General features: G+C 41.3%; 1 long non-coding RNA gene across 1 annotated transcript in view; it reads left to right on the top strand.

Annotated features, from left to right (window-relative positions):
- LOC146854262 (uncharacterized) overlaps positions 1–16,938 on the top strand; it is a 100,088-nt gene extending 83,150 nt beyond the window's left edge. Inside the window, exon 3 of the long non-coding RNA XR_014981183.1 lies at positions 16,755–16,938. This is a non-coding gene — a long non-coding RNA (uncharacterized LOC146854262). The remainder of the gene's footprint in view (positions 1–16,754) is intronic.
- The last annotated feature ends 443 nt before the right edge of the window (positions 16,939–17,381 follow it).

The following is a 17,381-nucleotide window of genomic DNA, read 5'->3' on the forward strand; positions in this document are numbered from 1 at the left end:
GTAAACCCTCTATAAAACTTAAAATAATGAAATAAATAGCATAACTAGGCAGTATTTATACTAGAGACCTAGCATGTCAATGGTCCCCGAACAATAAAGAGGAACATCCCTGATTTAAAACTATCACATGCTTATATATCCATGTCAAAGAAGTCATGTATTTCATAGGCTTTCTTCTTGAGCCTTAATTCGGAAGTCAGACAATCTTATTGCTTCCAACATTTCACATACTCAAATACACAATCTTTAGGAGTATGGAATGTGTTAGACATGTTAGCCTCAAGGTGGTCTTCCCCCAAACCGTTTGCCTTACTCCTTCATTTTTGCTGAACTCACTTTTGTTGGCCATAGCACTGTGCACTATACCACTGCTAACCAGTGATAAAGTTTGTGTGCTCGCTCCTTCAAACATAGTTAAATTGGCTGACACATTTAATTTACTTATATGTCCCTAGTAAAGTAGTTCTGCATGTACCCAGGGCCTGTAAATTAAACGCTAATGGTTGGCCTGCAGCACTTATTGTGCCACCCACTTCAATAACCTTTTAAACATGCCCCAGGCCTGCCATTGCCCCTGTTTGTGCAGTTTTAAACTGCCACTTCGACCTGGCAAAATAAACCTTTTGCCAGGCCTAAACCTTCCTTTTTTAATTCATATACGTTACCCCTAGGGTAGGCCCTAAATAGCCCATTAGGCAGGGTGCAGTGTATTTAAAAGGTTGGACATGTATTTTTAACTTTTACTGTCCTGGGATTGAAAAGCTCTTAAATTTGTTTTTCACTACTTTAAGCCCTGCCTCTCCCTTAGGATAACATTGGGTTGACTTATTACATTTAATAAGTGATCACTTTTAACTGGGAGCAGGTAGGAATATCCAGTTTAGTGTCTAAAGAATTATAATTTAAAACCTCTTTTAATGGTAAAGTCAGATCTTAATGCACAATTCTAAAAATACACTTTTACAAAGTTGACATTTTCGTGTCCCAACCATTTGGTGCATGAAGCCTGTATCCCGGATCACATGACTAGGTGTAGCTGGCAGTTACTATTTGTACAATGAGACAAAGGGGAATAGGTGATGGCAGGATGGGGCATCTACATAGCTGCCAAGGTTTCAGATTGCTTATGTGTGACATTTTCTCAATATCAGTGTAATTATGAGTGACATTCAGCAGCTATGAGTGACACTTTCTCGCTAACAATATAATGTCCTCTACACTTAGTAGCATGGCACAGCTCATAGCTTAGGTTGGACACCTGTTGCCGAGTGGGGCTGCAGAGAAACAATAAATTAAACAGAGATTCCCAGCCTGCGCCTCCCTGGCTGGCAGTCACTCATATTAATGGCATGATCAGATCATGATCCGTTGACAGAGTCTGTCCACACTCTCTGCCATGGAGGACACAAGGCTGACTACAGGATGTGAGAGGGGCCCCAGTGGGGATCTTCTCTCTGTACAGTTCTCCAATTAGGCCCATCTTTTACTGCAGTTTAGACTGACCCAGTATTTGCCATGTATTTATAAGCTTCGTTTTGTGTCTGGACATCCACATCTGTTTGATACTAATTGAGCAGGGGGTGGTTTTTTAGATTAATTAGGCAGGTATGTGGTTTTGTGTTTTGGTCTTCAAATCTCTGAAGTTTGTTTGGTTTACTGTGATAGCAGAATATTTCCACATCATAATATATTGATAATCCTATACCTCCTGTTGTACACTAGCTCCATCTTGTGGCATTTGAAAAACAGCATTCAAGCTCAGCTTTTTGCCGCCTGGGCAAGCAAAGCGAGAAAATTGAACTATTGCACTTAAGGACACGGTTCTATTGCGTGACACTCCCAGGAATTGCTGTAATACGGGAAAATTAACTGAAATGCATTATTCTAAATCAAGATGCGTGGCACTTGGTAGGGCTGCATCAGTGACTTGATGAGGGTTAGGAGCTGTCACCTACCACACATGCACATCACAAAGGCTCTGACCAGCATACTCACAAAGAATTTTGACACTAGTCTTTTGTGACCACAGACTAGCAGGTGCCAGGGCAGTGTGTCAGAAAATTCCATACACCTCTGGAGGTGAAAACCTCCAGAACCTTCTCCTACTTCAAAGTGGGCACTAGGTATAAATAATGGACCCCCAGTCCCAAATTGTCAGTACATCTCTGGACCTGTGGAAGACTCTGAAGGACTGCTGTGCTGCTCTGCAAGAAGGATTGCTACCTTGCTTCCCTTCTGCCTGAGTGGGAAGGCTTGGACCTGCATTTTGTAACTAGGACCACAATATAACTCCAAGGGCTAGCTGGCTTTCCTCCTGATCAGAGCCTCAGCGACCAAAAAAGATCCAAACACTTTGAAGCCTTGAATTCAGCACCTGAACTCTTCCTGCTGTCAGTTCTCCCCTCCCCCCCCAAGTTGTGCCACCCCAGTCCTGGACCCTTGGAAGTGGGCTGAAAGTGCTCTGCCAGCCCAGCTGTGGTCCTGTAACTAGAACAGACATAGCACAATGCATCTCTTTGCAGCCACTTCGTAACCTCAATGCAGGACCTTCCATCGCAGTTTCCTCGAACATGACACATTCTCGACATCAGACTTCTCATCACAAGCCCCTCATCGATGTCTTCCTCAACGATGACACAAGACTCCGCATTGCATCCCTGGATCTCCTCAGATCCGCCACTGCGGACTGCTTACTCCACTTGGGATCTTGCAACACTCGGCAAACCAGGATATAAGGTACTTTGTTCAGCAGGCCTAACTTGGTCAGTGTATCTGGCCTGTTCTCCATCGAAGTCGGCATGAACTTGTGCGTTTGTCCTGGTCCGAGCCAACCAGATAACCACAGTTAGCCCTATGTGCTTTTAGGCACTATTTTCACTTAAATATTAAAAATGGAATATCTCCGGTTCTACTGATTGGTTTTTGTCGTTTTTGATCTCAAATAATGTATCAAATTGTACTCTAATTTTCTCAATTGGTGTGATATTGTTCTTGTTTTGTGTTTTTTCCTTTATTAGTGTTTGCGTGCTGCATAAATACTTTACACGTTGCCTCCGAGTTAAGCTTGACTGCTTCGTGCAATCCTACCAGAGGGTTAAGCACAGAGTAATTTAGTAATTTTTGTGTTTCACACTGAGAAGGATTGTGGTTGTTTCTCGAGGAGGGTTCTCACCCCCTTAACCAAGAACCTAATTTCTTACAGTAACTTGCTTGTTAGGTACAGAGTGGCACCCTGGCCGAGTAAGCCGGTATTAGCACCCTCTCCTAGACGACCCGCTAAAATGACCCGCTAAAACTCACTATCAATACAGCGTGGTTCACAAATCTCTGCACAGCAGCGGGAGATTGACATGATTCGGTGGCTTCAATACAACTACAACAACTTATTGCATCGGATATTATCGGCCCGAGGCTTACCGGGGGTCAGCCTATCAGTGTCGGATCGAGGCACTCAGCGCCTTCAGCGGCCCCTGTATTTTCAGCGTTATCAGCTTGCCCGAGGCCTCGGTTGGCGCAACGTTAGGATGCCTCCAAAAAGCCAAGTCAAGAATCCTCCAAGAACGGCAGCGAGAGCTACCGCGCCACCCTCATCTGCAGCCCCCGTAGCAAAGCAACCTTCCCCGCCGTTGGCTGTGATCTCAAAAGGCAGTCAGTTGGAGTGCGCTGCGGCGGTCAAGTCTTCGAAATCAGGATTACCTCCGGTCCCTGCAATGTTCAAATTTCGTAAAGCCGCTTCTAATAAAACTCCACAGAGCCCTGCAGTGGGGAGTTCTTCCTCAGCCGTCGCTGCAGTTAACAAAACTGGTAAGGATCAATCTGCCCCCGCTGTGACTCTTGTAATAGCTGTACCTGCGAATACCAATGGGGGTAGTAATGAGGGGGATCCCACAAGTGTACTGATGCAACCAAAAGGAGGGAATGATTTAGAGAATGTAAAGGAGACTTTCTCATATGCTCAAACCGTGCCTGGACTGGACTCACAGACCAGCAGCATGCTGGGAAACGTAGTCTCTACAGACCTACCTCCTAGTATACAACCAGCGGTGACGCATCCTCTCCATAGATTCATCGCAGGTCTCTATACCTCCTACCCTCTCAAATATAGAAGCTGTTACTGACGGTGACAATTTCTATTCACTATCCGACCATACAGGATCCTCAGTTGCCGATGAGGGATTGGACAAAGATTGGACGGACGATGAGGATAGTGTATCGGGGGACTGGCGCCTTAATGAAGTTCTGAATCTGGCTGACACTATAAGGGATCCCCCTACAGTACGTAAGGCACCACAAGATTCAGGCAGTAATGCAGGCTCTCTGGCATGGGATTATTCATTTTCAGGACAGTCTGCTGAGCAAGCTAATGTTCAAGATCCCACTACTCACGATTCAGTCTCTAACTCATATCTTCCTCCTGGTGAGATGACTTTGGCAACAATCTACCAAACAATTATGGCACACCGGGAGGAGACCAGACAAGAGAGTGCACGGGCGCAAGGGGCATGCCGCAGGATCCAAAATTCGCTACGAAGAGTGATTAAATCATGTGCAGATATTGCATCTAGGGTCACCGAGGCTGAGACCCGGATTTCGTGAATGGAAGATGACTTAGTGGCTCAAAAATCCACCATAGTTGCAATTCAATCCCAACGGGACGATATCCAATGGAAATTGGTCGACATAGAAAATCGCGCCCGAAGAAACAACCTAAGAATTTTGGGGGTCCCCGAGGGTAAAGAAGGCTTGGACACTCGACAGTTCGTGATTGACCTATTCACCGAGGCGTTCCCAGAGGTCAAGGAATGGGATTGGCAGTTAGAAATTCAGCGTGCTCATCGCTTCCCTTTCAAGCCGAAGAAACGCTCAGGCCAAACAGCAGACAGACCTCGTGCTATTTTAATATGCTTGCATAATTTCTTAGCTAGAGAGAGGATTTACGACCTAGCTAGGCCTGATAGACAAAGGTCAGCGAAGGGTTGTCAGTTCTTTGTAAGGCCTGACTTTTGTCCAGCCACAGTTGAACGGAGGTGGCAGCTCCGTCAGCTTATTGCCCCCTTTCAGATGAAAGGAGCACAGGTCTTTTTGCTTTCTCCTGCTAAACTCAAAGTTATCTACCAAGCTCAGACAAAATATTTTGAATCTGAAATCTTGGCCAGAACTTTTTTGGACTCAATTTAGAAAGCAAATATAATCAGACCTTAAGTTTCTTAGCTGTGACCTACCTGTAGGTGTATGACGCTTCTGAGTGGAGGCAATGCATTTTTGTGGGGTGTAATATTCTTAGTATATTTATGCAATGTTTTGCTTTTGTCTGTCACCTCCAAGGCAACGCCTCCATTACAATGTTTAGATAGCGCCAGCGTCGGGAGGGGGGGGGCGTCTGGGCTCATACCGACTTCTCCATCACACGGACCTCGGTCCTATTGCCTAGGATGGGGGGTGGGGGTTTGAGGTGGTGGTGGGGGTTGGTTGTCAGGGGAGCAGGGGGTGTAGGGGGAAGGGTTGGGGGGGCGGTGGGGGTGGGCAAGGGGGAGGGATAGGGGCACAGTTTAAAAAAAAAAAAGCTTGGAAAAATGTTTTGGTTTTTTATTATGTTAATGTTTTCACTATGACAGTCACGATTCTGGTTCATATAGTCACATGTCGTAATGGCGTCGGCTAAGATACGTATAGCATCATGGAATGTCTGTGGTCTTAATAATGGCAAGAAAAGAGCATTATTCTCAACCATTGTCCGTAATTTACATTTAGAGGTTATATGCTTACAGGAAACCCACGTGCCCTGGAATAATCGAGATTGTTTAAAAATCCCTGGTTTTGACCTGATTGGGTGCTCTCGACAATCTTCGATGATAAGAGGGGTGGCAATTTTATTAAGGCGAGGGGTAGGATCCTGTGTTAGAACCACACAAGACAATGGGGGGAGATGGGTCATTGCCGAGCTTTTGATTAGTGGCACATTATTTACCATTTGTTCAGTATATAGCTCTAATCTCGACGACCCTGAAGTTCTACATTATTTAAATGTTGAGTAAGCGCAGTGGCCTCAACCTATCTGTCTCTGCGGTGACTTCAATATAAACCTTGCGGCTGACTTTAATCTCATGGATGGACAAGGAAGGTACTTGGGCCAGAAACCGAGAGTATTTAGGGCACTGCAAGCATTAGTCCAGGTACATTCAATGACCGACCTTTGGTACCACCATTTCAAATATTTAGATGGCTATACATTCTTTTCTGCTCCGCATAGAAAAATGGTGCGGTTGGACTATATTTTTCTGTCTGATCAGCTTGCAGACTTTACTTCAATTTCAATTTTTCCCCGCATTATTTCAGATCACAATCCGGTGGTTACCACTCTTACTCTGAATGGTATTGTTAAACCTATTAAATCATGGACTTTTGAGAGAAAGCTTATAACAGAACAGATGTATTTAGATCATATGAGGCCGTGGGTGTCTGAATTTTTAAACATTAACAGAGAATCAGCCTCTAGTAAAATTGTTTGGGATACATTGAAAGCAGCAATTCTGGGTGAAACTAAGAGCTTTTCATTTTTTCATCGCAAGCAAATTCAAGAACAGATTAGGACCAGGATTGAAGCTTTACGCTCTGCAGAAATCCATCTTACTGACGCAATCAGGGAAGGTCGGGACTTATCTTATAGTCAAACCCAGGTAGCCAACATCAGAGCTTCTTTGCTCGAGTTCTTTGGACAGGACCTCGCAGCTAAATATCTTCAGTACCGCTCGATGATGTTCGAGTTTGGTGAACAATCGGGCAAGGTGCTGGCTAAACGACTCCAGCAACGAGCTATGGCTAACCGCATTACCAAGATTCAGGACACTCATGGTAATATTCAAGATACTCCAGAATCTGTCCTATCTGTTTTTTCTGAGTTCTACACATCCCTTTATACGGAAGAAATTGAGGACTCAAATGCAGACAATGATATCAGTACCTTTTTAACAGAACTTAACACTCTCAGAGTAACAGACCAACAGAATATGATTTTGGCGGCACCCATAGAATGGGATGAGGTGGAAACTGCATTGAATTCATTGGCTAATGGTAAGGCTGCAGGCCCGGACGGAATTCCTTTGGAATTTTATAAAGTATTCCGGTCCGAGATCCGTGAGGATTTTTTGAAGATACTTAGAGAGGCACAACTAGGTCAGATTCCAGATTCCTGGCGGTATATAACCATCATTCTTTTTAAGAAGAAGGATAAGCCAGAGCTTGATCCTGCATCATTTCGTCCGATATCACTAACACTGACAATAAAATATTTGCAAAAATCTTGGCAACAAGGTTAGCGTTAGTGCTATCAGCATTAGTTTCCATTCGTCAACATGGATTCATTCCAGGTAGGGACACGGCGGACCATGTCCGTCGTGTTATAGCACTATTAGACTGGGCCCAGGCCACGGGATCCCCCCTCGGTGCAATCCTGCTGGACGCCGAAAAGGCGTTTGACAGGGTTGCCTGGCGGTTTCTCTGGCGGGTTCTGCATTGGAAGGGGGTTTGTGCTAACTTTATTCATGCCTTGCAGTCACTATATATAACACCTCGGGCAACCCTATCTATATCTGGAAAGGTTTCAAGTTCTTTTGCAATCAGCAGGGGTACTAGACAAGGGTGCCCTTGCTCGCCCCTGCTGTTTGCCCTGTATATAGATCCATTTTTGAGTAAACTTGAACTTTGCCCGAATGTAGTCCCTGTTAGGATTAATACATTCGAATTCAAAGTCCTAGCATATGTGGATGATATTATAGTGTTAACTAGAGATGTCTCCACTTCATTTTTAGCAATTAAAGAGGTAGCTAAACACTATGGCCAGTACTCGGGCTATAAACTTAATGCTCAGAAAACCCAGGTGGTCCAAACAGCTGCGATGGGCCCTTCTAATGCGCCGGTGGTTCAGAGTGCACGGTACTTAGGGATAGAAATAACAGCTGCGATTGATAGATTGCCCGATATGAACATTTTGCCCATTATAGACAAAGCCAGTTTTACATTACGCAGATTAGATAACTTACATTTATCTTTGTTTGGAAGACGTAATGTCTTAAATATGCTGATACTCCCAAAATTTCTATATGTATTTAGGACTATCCCATTGGAATTTGCCCAGTCAAGCCTTGTCCGCGCAGAGAGATGCTGCAGTAGGTTTTTATGGGGCTATCGTCAGCCGCGCAGGGCAGCAAAATGGATACAGTTACCATTGGAAAGGGGAGGGTGGTCGGTTCTCAACCTGCTGCTATATAGTTGGACAGCGCTGATTCAACACTTTGCTGTTCCGCTGTTTGGGGACAGAGCAAATCTCCCACCATGCTGTGCACCATCTATCTTTGAGATAGGTCTTGGACAGGCTGCCAAGGGGATATTAATGTCAGTATTTGAACCTAGTTACTACAAAAAAACCAAATTCAAAGTTATTATCTCTATGTACTCGGTATGGAGGAAGGTTCGGCGCAGATGGTCAATTTCTAGTATTAACTTCTATACCCCCTTGTCAGCAGCCAGATTGCTTCCTTGTATTTTCCAAGACAATGTTACAATACAGTGGCGGGCACAAGGTATCAAGACAGTAGGGGATCTGGCTTATGAGGGGAGTATGGCTACCTTTTCTTTTTTAAAAGACAAGTTTACATTAGATACTCACGATTTCTTTAAATATCTACAGCTTCGAAGCTATCTTGGTAAACTTCTGCACAACACCCCAACTTTATTTTGTAGGATTACACTTATGGATTTAATTTTGAAAAATTCACGAATTGGGCCAATTTATAGAAATTTACTGTCAGCTCTACCTGACGATATATTGATATATAAAACTAAATGGGAAGCCAAGCTCTGTAAGCCTGATATTGATATTGTCCAAGCTTTAGAACTTTCTAGCAAGGTTTTAATTTCGGGGAGCCTACGCTCACAAAGCTATATGGCCCTGTACGATCTTTATTATACCCCAGCCACAATATGTAAATGGGGAGGCAGGGGAGGCCACATCTGCCCTAGATGTGGCATAATAGCAGCTAATGATGTCCACATGTTCTTCACTTGCCCCAAACTGGCCCAGTTTCTCCAAGATGTACAAACATTCATTAATATAAGCCTTAAAATTCGCTTGGTTTTGTCAGCAGAATTAGTGATATTGGGGTGTGAGACCGATAAATCAATGGATAGAGCGAGTCATATTACTGCTTTAATATTCATTGCAATGTCGCAAATAAGATTATGTATCACATCGGAATGGATAAGCTCTGCCGCCCCAACCTTCGTGAACTGGAGAGCAAGGATCTTAGCCCTCCACAATTTGGAGTTAGCTGTGTTTATGAGGGGGGGCAGGAGAAGACGGGAAAGGGGCACACAAATATGGGCCCCATTTATACAATGGTTGGAAAGCTAAATGCTATAACAATTGGGCTGTGGTAAGCCATTTCTTATGTCTACTATTGTTATTATTTGTATTATTTGTAGTAATTGTATGGTTTTTTCGTGGGGTAGTGAGATCCATGGGTTCGTTTTATTTTCAGTGTGGGGTTAGATATGTCTAGATGACATATAGGAAATGATGGCTGCAATAGATGTAACAGATGTCAAAGTCAATGTCAAGTAAAAAAAAAAGCTATGTGATATGTTTTTGTTTCCAAGCTAAAATAAAAAAAATTATAAAAAAAAAAAAAAAAAAAAAAACAGAGTGGCATTTGTGTTTATGGCTTCATCAGAAAGACTCTGACAGATCCTATTACCTATAAGCAAAAATCTAAATTTCTACATTACCAAAAGCACATCGTCACAAAATTAAGGAGGCCAAAAACATTATTTTCAAATAGTTTATTAATTGCCTAAAATTGAACTAAATAGCTATTAAAAATCACCCGTGAGGTCCAGGATCTGGTTACATGCACTTCTTTTGTGCCTCCCTCACCTACTCCTAGTAAACAACCTTCTCTCTTTTTCACCCAAAAATAATTAAAATCACAGTGGGCATAATAGCTAAGACTATCAGTTGTTCATCCTGCCTGGACAAGATTACACAGTCTGAATTTTTTACAACCATTTCAGAACAGGTCACACCCAGATTAGACAAATTCCATTCCATTGCAGAGTTTGATCTTCTCAGTTTGATTCAGCAGAGATGTCCTTTGAGTTCCCTTTTAGACATCTGTTCTGCCGGCCATTTAGTATTGCAGAGACCGGGTCTATTTTTTTCCCCAATCTTTTTCTACTGGTTGCACACCACCTTGTTAGAAAGAAGCAACCGTACGACCACACCTGTACAAATTTTAAATGGATTTGTCTGTTTTAAGAAATATATGGCCCATCTACCTGTTGCTTTTCTGTTTTTGTTTGAAAGAATAGTTTCTTGCAATTACAGGAGTACGTGGAATTTAATGCTCTTCTTGACTCCCAACAAGCAGCTTTTTGTCCAGGCCACAGTACCAAGCGGGTTGTCGCCAATCTTCAGAGGATGATAGATGCCGAAGTCCAGTGGCCTAAGTGCTCCTGTATGTCTAGGCATCTTTTGACACCGTTGATCACACGATCCTATGGACAGTGCTGACATCAGTGCCAATAGTCTTTCTTTAGTTGATTCAATTCGATTTGAAAAACTTTATCTCGGCAGTGAAACACAGCCATAAAAGCACAGTACAAATATACAAGGTGTCCCAAAAACTAATAAAATCACAGTCAATCAGTAATTAAAAAAGATGAATGCATAATAAAACGCCTATTATGAAAACACTTGCAAAATACCAGCAGCACGCGATTACAATCTATTAAAAAGCCATTTATTTTCTCCTGCTAAGTGCACCTTTTAAAAAGGAACAAACAGAACAACAGAGGGTAGGGTAGTTCAAAGATTGCAGATACAACAGAGCCTCTGCACATCTGATGCCACAGGCTCTGATCAATGAGACTAAAACATTTTTGAATAGGCCCTATAGTAATTGCAAAAGAAGGTGAAATGAAACACACTTTGGGGAGAGGACTCATCGCAGGGACAGATTAGCAGGTTGGTACAATTAAATTGGCTGAGTTGGAACTTAATTGCCACCTTACTATTTCGAACCTAAATCTGGTTAACAAAACTCTGTCTCAGGTGGTATCCATCTAAGACGGGTATGGTTTCATGAGGGAAGAGGATTGCAGATGAACATACTCCCTAACGGAAATGTTTGCTATTTCGGTTTCCTCTCTATGCGATCTGTTCCTAGTTCAGAGCGCTTTGTTAACCCAATTTGAGTCAGTCCTATATATGCAGGTAGGGGAGGAGAAAATCTCAGTTCTCCCCCAGATTGGAAATTTCCTGTTTAATATATGACAACCAGGAAATGGCTAGTTTTCTATTGGAAGAAAGGCAGTCCAGGATCACATTCTGGTTCAAGCCTGTGTGTTGGTTTGCCCAGATAGCACACCAAAGTGCCAGCGGGGTCAATTTAATAAGATCTTTAGCAAATCCAAAGCCAAGTTTCTGGTGGACAATATAAGAGGTGCATGCTAGGGGTACACCTAAGAGGTGGCGCTGATGCAGCGGTATCGGGTTTGCCAAATTTTACCATCAGGAACCAATTTTAACACCTTACCAGTCCCTTACGCTGTGTAAATTTTAAACCGATCATTACCAAAACAGGTTATCTATATTCATCTTTTTACTAATGGTAGGTGTGTTGGTTTTATGGAGCTCGCATGGATTGCACTACAATTTTTTGGGGACAATTCTATTATTGCGGTGCCCTTGAAAAAGGCAGACACACCCTGCTTTCCCCAATTTCCCAAAAAACACAATTCACTATTTTTCAAGGCACACGCCACAGTATTATAACACAAATATGTATTTATCTATTGGAAGATAAAATAGACTCAAAGTTCCCGTTCTTCGATGTGTTCCTTTTATTTCTCTTTAGCCACAAGCTAACGTGTTTCCTCGCAATGGGTTTACCCTTGCGACTTCATCAGGGCTGTCCAGCGAGTATTCTAAAGGTAGAGGAGAAGCCTCCGTTATTCAGTATCTCAATGGAGGTCTCTATATTCAATGTAGTTCCTCTCTAATATCCAGATGAGGTCCACGCTTCCTACGAATGCATATATGTATTCAAATTAGCTACTTCAATAACCGCACTTAATATTGCTATTCGTATCTCCGTCCGAAACTAATGTCCCGTGTTGTCTTCCCGATTACAGGGAAACAGCAACACAGCTTTCTCCACTCGTAAAGTCAAAGTCTCAAGCTCTCTCCTAAAATTCTAACTCTAGTAATTATACCCTTATTCACTAAAGATCCAGCCCCCCATGTATCAAAACACAAAAATCCAGAATTCTGATTGGCCTAGAGCAGGGGGTGTCTGATCACTCCGCTTCCAGTACACCTGACTCTCAACAGTTCCTTTGTCTTTAGGAAACTTTGGTCATTGTCCTTAAGCAGAAGAAACTCCGACAATCTCTTCCACAGCTTGCACATAGCTCTCAGCAAAATTGTTTCTAATTTCTTTCAGCACGATTGTCCACAAAACATTTTCTCTGGTCGGCAAGCAAATTCCATCAATAACATTCATTACTTCCTCCGCACAACCATGGCCATCTTCAGGAACTCTCGATAGACAAAATACATTTCTGTGCAGCCTACGTTTTAGAAAGCAAATTAAACCTAAAAAGACTTTTGAGTCCTTCTGTGCAGAACAGTAAAGTTTGCTTTTTCTCTAGGAAAAACAAATCCACAAGTAAACATCATAACTCAACAAAACTCCATTATTAATGCTTTGTATTTCTCTACTCATTATGTACACGGTTTTGAACAGTTAGCACAAAGGAAAATATTCTCTTTTAAAAACTCATGATTTCTATCATTATTTCTTTTGGCTGTTATTTGAGCAGTAATCATTCACGTTTGCGGCCTACTAGAAAAATACTGGAAATAGTAATATCTTTCCAGCACCCATTTGCGCAATTTCATGTTCTCCCCATTTTTAGTTTTTTACTGCTGATTTTCACACGACTTTTGTTAATAATCCACACAATGAGAAGTTTGATCCAAGCAGGTTTTATTTCGCAAAAACCATGCTCCATCAATTCCCCCTTTGATGGCGACTTAAGCCATCATAAAAAACCAAAAATCTGATTGTCATCAGATTATACTACCTAGAAAGCAATAGTTTTCTTCAGTTTCAACCTAACCCCATCTATGTTTTTTACTATTTCGTAGTAATTTCCTCATCTGTCTTCCAACTCTATTTCTTCTCTATTTCTCTTTCTTGCTCTTTGCTTAGTCTCTACTGTTTGACTCTTGCACTTACAACACATATATATTAATACCAGTGTTAATATTCCAGTAGCATTAGTAATTATTGGTGTTAGTATTTTTCCTAGCAAGCTATTACCAAAAGCAGAAAAAACAGTTACCCACTGAAGAGAAACCTTTACCAAGTTTCTCCCAAGCACTGTCAACCTTCAGTTCAGTTAAATCTTCCCTAAAATGCATAGTATTAGTAATATATCCCTCCAGGTTCTTACTTTTGTCAGGTATTTATGTGCAACACGGTTGGATTTTCAACATGCTACAGACTCCGCCCTCTTTTGGCAATAATACATCAAGAGCGAGCCGATTTTGTAAAACCATCGATCTCATAGCCACCATTTCAGTATCGATCATTAAGAACCCACTAGCAGTGTCTGTTGATAAAGGATCAACCACTGTGGACAATTTTCGAATTTTATGCGAACTCAATATTACTCTAACTGAAGGTATCAATGCTCCAAAAATATCACCCACAATTTCCGCAGCACTAATTCCCCTTTTATTTCGTGTTGGTCCACTTTTTATTTAATTGGTTCCATGACCTTTATCCACAGGGTGGATTTTAGGAAATCAATTCCCATATAACAACACCCATACCAATAGTAGGCATTCTTACCATACACATAATATATCCCAGGGAAAACAGGATCCGTACCACCTTTTATTACCCAACCCCGGCAATCAGGAAAGTATGGTCACATTCACTAGAACCAATTAAGTAATTATTATAATCAGTTTTCTGTCTAAGTAAGCAAAGCTTTCCCCTATGATGCTAATCCAAGGTCATTGCAGCATATGTCTCACCGTTTTTGTAATTTCCTTCTCTAAAAGCTCAAGGAGGTGTATGGAACTTTTGCTCAGCAGCTTTTCCTTGAAACTTTGTCTCCTATCTTCCACTACTTTTCTTAATTCAATCCCTTCCTGACACAAACTACACGTTAAGTTATTATGGTGTGCATGCACAGTATCTATTGTTTTAGTAGTATGAAAAAATTCCCAAAAATATTCAGCGTTTCTCGCTCTACTTACCATATTCATATTCTTACTAATAGGCACTTCAGAAAAGATTAAATTAAAATTTGAATAAAAGTACTGTAAATTCGCCTCCCCTCGGGAGGTGGCGATTCCGCAGAGGCTGCGACTGGTTCAGTTAAAGGTACTCCACAGGGTTTACTTTGATGCCCCATTATTGTTTAGGTTGGGTAGGACGACGGACGCTTTCTGCCTTAGACACTGCAATCAGACTGGCACGTTCACACACATACTCTGGGACTGCCCCCACATACAAAAGTATTGGATAGACCTTACCCTACAAATGTCTAGGGCTTGCGGTAAACCCGTTCATCCCTCCCCCAAGACTTGCCTCCTTAACATATGGGACGCAACAGACCTTACCCAGATGGAACAATCCTGGGTAACAATGGGTTGGATTATAGCCAAACGTAATTTTGCCCAACAATGGGGTTCGGGGGTGCTGCCACGGGTGAGAGACTGGGCCTCTGATATGGATTACGCTATGGTGGCTGAAAAGACGGTGTTCAAGGGGCGTGGGTGCCCGAAAAAATGGGATGGTAAATGGGGGAAGTGGAATAAATATAGGGGTGATATATGCATTTCTCCTACGGTGGAGTTGAGGAGGGAGAGGCGGGCACTGTAGGCTCTGCAGGATGGGATAGGTACACCGGTCCCACCGGTTGGATGCCGTTAGAGCTCTGCGATGTGGAGGGTTCACACATATTCCCAGGATTTTTTTAATAACCTTTCAGATGTTGTCCGCCACCAGATAAGACTCAATATAGCACTATGTAAGGTGTTAAGTATCCTCTCACTCTGTGTAATTGATGTATTGCCAATAGACACTGATTCTTGTTTTGCCACTGCTGATTCTGTAATGCCTGGAAGGTTGTTGTTTATCAATAACATTGTTTATTTAAAATAATAAATAAAAAATAAAAAAGTACTGTAAACTGCCTTTTCCATGGAACAGACTTATTAGTACACTAGTACAATAGTAGGCCACCTCTTCAGACAAAGACAACGGTAATTGCATGCACACGTAACAATCTCTTGCATCTATAGTATCCACATATTCATACAATAACCTGGTAAAACCATTTAACAAGAAATCATTAATGGAGTTATCTTGGTGTAAATTATCACCAGTTAATCTCTTAATGTTAGTCTGTGGATCTTCTTTAGATCTTTCACATCTATTTCTTCACTCACCAAATCATTAGTAATATTATTCTTAATAGGTTACATAAAATAAGGCACAACGACAATTAATGTTAACCAAATAAACATCATTAGTAAAACACTGATAAAGCAAGCATTAATACATCTACATTTAGAACCTTGATTTTGATATTCAGTCTCTTGATATTTTGCTCTTGCCATTTTCTCGAAAAACTAAAAGAAAAACTAAAAGAAATTATATTTGTGGAAAAAATATGTGTATTCACGCACCTCTTAAGCCTTCTTGCTTCTCCCCTCTCTTTTATTTATTTTTCTCTACAGCCTTTACCTGAGTTCCAGTTTAATTTCCTGCACTTTTCAGAACTGCTTTTTCAATTTCTGGATCCTAATATTTAACACAGTTCATTTACCTGTTTCTGTAGCTCGATTCTGCAACAGTCTTTTCCTCACAATGATCTGTAGTTTCAACCTTTTCAGTCACCACATATGTTCATTCAAGGTGCTGTGTGCTTCTTGTTCGGAACTCTTGCTCTTTTTGTTCTCCGAATTTTATCTTCTTCAGTTTAGCTTGATGCTTCGATTATTGTATTTGGAACTTTCTCATTCAGAGTGTATTTCAGTCTTTTTACTCCTTTTGGACATATATCTTCCCTTCGCCTTTTTCACTTGTGCAGAGTCACCAGATTCAAGACTTAACTCAAAACTTCTCTTGTATGATTCTTTTCTTTCTTCCTTTCTGGTTTGCACTTGCTCTTGAATCAAACTCTTTTCAGTATTGACATTGGCAACAGTCTCATTCGACCCAGTAACTGGTGCCCACTTTACTCGGCCTTGTCCAGACTCTCTTTGGCTTTCAGTCTGATTTCGATTACTTTGATCACCTTCTCCTTTTCTTCTTTGATCAATTTCATTAGTTTCTGTTCCTGGAATTAGAGATTAATTTGTTACAGTTGATGTTGAACCAATGATATGCATTTTTTTGCTATTAGCACTGATTCGTTGTACAATAAATCTCGACGTTGGGTAATTTCTTTTTCACTATTGCATTATATGTTGTGACATAGATTACTAATATATAGATCTCCCTGTGCTTTTTTCTACTCCTGTATATATATACAAAAATCTCCCCATGTAGTTTAATTTGTGTTTGTAAATGTGCCTGTAAATGATTTTGTATATTTTCTACTTATGTAATAATATTTACATGTCCATGTATTTAATAATTGTAATTGTTCTATATATATATTTTTTTTTATAGCCTTGAAGAAGTCACATGGGGACGAAACGCGCCTTGTCAAAAAAAAAGGCTATGAACATGTATTGTGTTTTTAATGAAGTCTAATGGAGAATTACCAGAATAAAAGAGGAATATATCATCATCATCAACAAAGCTTTATTTCGACAAGTAATATCATAAAAGCGCATTTACACATGGTGACAAAATTCAATAAAAATACATATAAGAACAAGTCGTAAAAAGGTTTTCAAATACAATAAATAATTAAAAATGTAATAAACATAAGCTGCTTTGTAAATAGTATATAAACATTTAGATCTGTCAGATGGCCTTCTGCCTAATCAGCCATGCCCAGGCGAGGAATTTAGCCACACCGCATGCTATTGTGGTAGTAGGATCAGTTTTAAGGATTCTAAGTGCTACAGTGTGGTCCCTCGTCCCCAGCTGCAGGCACACAGGTTTGAGCCATTTCAGTCTGGGTTTTAGATAAGCTGGGCATCCTAAAAAAAAATGGGATACATTCTCCGCTGTTCCTGGACAGTATGGGGGGTTCCACCTGCTAGTACGATCACGAAGGGGGAGGGTCCCAAACCTAAACTGAACAAAGAGAGCTCTATCCCTGGGCTTTGTAATAATATCTAGGTAAGG

This window comes from Triturus cristatus, chromosome 4_1, assembly GCF_964204655.1.
Source record: "Triturus cristatus chromosome 4_1, aTriCri1.1, whole genome shotgun sequence".
In the NCBI taxonomy this organism is placed as follows: domain Eukaryota; kingdom Metazoa; phylum Chordata; class Amphibia; order Caudata; family Salamandridae; genus Triturus; species Triturus cristatus.